The sequence below is a fragment of the Amia ocellicauda genome, chromosome 10 (genome assembly GCF_036373705.1).
Source record: "Amia ocellicauda isolate fAmiCal2 chromosome 10, fAmiCal2.hap1, whole genome shotgun sequence".
Taxonomy (NCBI): Eukaryota; Metazoa; Chordata; class Actinopteri; order Amiiformes; family Amiidae; genus Amia; species Amia ocellicauda.
This window is the reverse complement of record NC_089859.1, coordinates 8,248,560-8,251,303: the sequence shown is the minus strand read 5'-3', so window position 1 is coordinate 8,251,303 and position 2,744 is coordinate 8,248,560.

Genomic DNA, 2,744 nt, shown 5'->3' with positions numbered 1-2,744 from the left:
TTTCCTCACATTCAGATGTTTTAGAAGCACTTTTCTCACTCAACCTCACATACAAATCAGACAACATCAAGGGCGCTTAATAACCTCCGTGTTTTAATGACACTAGTTAGCATCTCAATCCTGACCCAGCTTCCCCTTGTTGCTCTTATAAAAGACCTCTCCTGCCCTAAACCATTCAGCATTTTGAAATTCATTTTGAATTAGGCTCTCAGATTTAAATGGAGCAATAAGCAGATTTTTTCTTCCCCTTTTTCAGTTGAACCCGCAAAAAAGCCACATCTGGCATATTGTGCGACGAGCTGAACAGCCGTTCAATCAGTCGGTTTACATATAGATGAGACAATTACGCAGGATAGGAAAACGCAGAGAGAAAAGCAGAGACCGGGGGGGTTTCCCCTTATGGGAACAGCTATGCAAATTTAGGAAACGGTTCCCCATTCCCCTTACTCTTATCTAAAAATGCATATATAATTCAGTGCCCTTTTTTTCCTTCTTCTTTCCCCCCCTACAAGAGATAAGATTCATACATTATAGGTTACATTAGCATAGACCACAAAGTAAATAGATACACGCCTTTTCATTTTTATATATGTACATAATTAACACACATTCGCTCAATGTTAGCTCTATAGTTCGCAATAGATTGGTAAACTATAGTTTTCTCTCTTGTGTCGGCCTATTATATATAAATATATAGTTAAAGTATGAGAAACAAAAGTGTGCTTTGCATAATAAAAGTCGTTGAGATGAGGCACAAGACACTTTCATTTAGACAGAACAGGTGTGTATGACAGCTGTGTAGGTTGGACCCTCTTTCGGATCAGTGCTGGATCTGCTGAAATCAGAGGCGTTTACTTGTAAACAAAAGAGGAGACATTTTTGTTTCGTTTTTGATTTGATTTGTATTTTTACAGGGCAGTTACACTGTTACATGTTGACAAAGGTAAGGCCAAGCACTGTTGTCAGCTCTATGCAAACACTAGCTCTTTTGCATCTGGAGAAACAAAGAGCAGGTTCCTGTGTGTTTTAAAGAGCTGTATTGATCCCCACCACCTCACCTTTCCTGAATAAATAAATCCACAATGATAACACTGTGGTCAGCTGCTGGATTCGCACAGCACATCTGATATTAGAAACATGCAAATGTATATATCTTCACAACTTTCCATCTCAGGCATTCTGGTCCTATTTACCTTGCTGTAACTGGCATTCAATTTCAATATCTTTATTCAATTTAATTGAGAACAAGTTAATGGATGATTTATTTGGGAATAAGTTTGTGCAATGGAAATGGAGCTCCATTTGCCAAGTCCTGTGAGATACTGCCTGAGGTCACTGTGCAGTAACACAAGGGATATTACTCTGTCCAAATATGGCATATTCTCAGTTAAAGGTTTTTAAAAATACCATCTTAGTTCATCCACAAAACAAGTAAGGTACGTCACAGCATTGGGAAAAGTAAACCCTAGATCGTCGTGATAAGAAAGTATGATGATTATTTTTCCCAGATGGACGAACAACTGTACCAAGCAGACTGTACCAAAAAACAACTTCATAACCATTCCTTGATCTTGTTTTTGTTTTTCTATCTGAGCCTTGTCATCCAATGAACCAATCATTTTAATTGCAATAAGAAAAAAAAGAATCCACTCTGAAAAAGGTAGAGATTTCATAATAACAGGCAACAAGAACATCGTCAGCAATTTTGTAGAGCTAAAAACTATCCAAGAAATATAAAATAATTACCAAGAGCTTAAGGCTCAGTTAACTATCCAAGCACTCTGTTAGAATGAAAAGTATAAGAAACCAGAGATCTGAGGGCCGCTATTAAGAAATCCTCCTCTACTGCAAATTGTAAAATGTGAAAATCAGGATTCTGGTGGTAAAAGCTTCTCAGATTGCTGTATATGCTTCTACAGTACGATTCTTATTTTAATGCTCGTCCTAACCAAGGGTCACTAGAACATCAGCCCTCAAGCATATTAGGCCTTGCTTTTTAATTTAATGTTTAAGATCATCCTTGCTCACATCTAATTATTTAATTGAACATATTCTGTTGTAATATTTTAACCTTTAATACAGTTAATGATTTTTGAATGCACCAAATTGAATCATCAATTAGCTATAAAACAGACCCAAGAACACAGATCTCACTCAACTCAAAACATGGGCAAGTACAACTTGTTCAAATAATTAGATTGGTGAAGCAATCAAGAGGTCAAGTGAACAGCACTGTGGTCTTTGAGGTCTGGAGTTTAGTATCCAGTTAAAGTTATAATGAGGAAGGTAATTGGGAGATAAAATGCACATACACAATCACTTAACACAAAAACATTACCTTGTTTTTGTCTGCAGCATTAAACAGGTTTATAAAGTAGAACAACATTGGGCAATAGTGTTTATTTCAGACTAGTCTCAAAATTCATATGAAAGGAATGGGGAATGTAGTTATTTTAGAAAAACATTTCAGCAGGCCTGTTTATCAGAGCTTAATCAAGGAGCAAAGCCCAATTGCAATGCAACCTCTCATTTAAATTTATAGACTAGTGAAAGACGATTAATCTGGCATTCATAGAAAAGCAATATACCATAGCTCTTGAGGGAAGGAGGCAAATCTCAAGATGTTAATGCCACAGTGAGCTTATCCAGAACAACAAATACTAAGGTGTTAAAGAGTGGAGAAAACAAACTACTAAAGTTGGTTGCTAATATTTTAAAATAAAATGTAAGCTGGAATAAGTAAC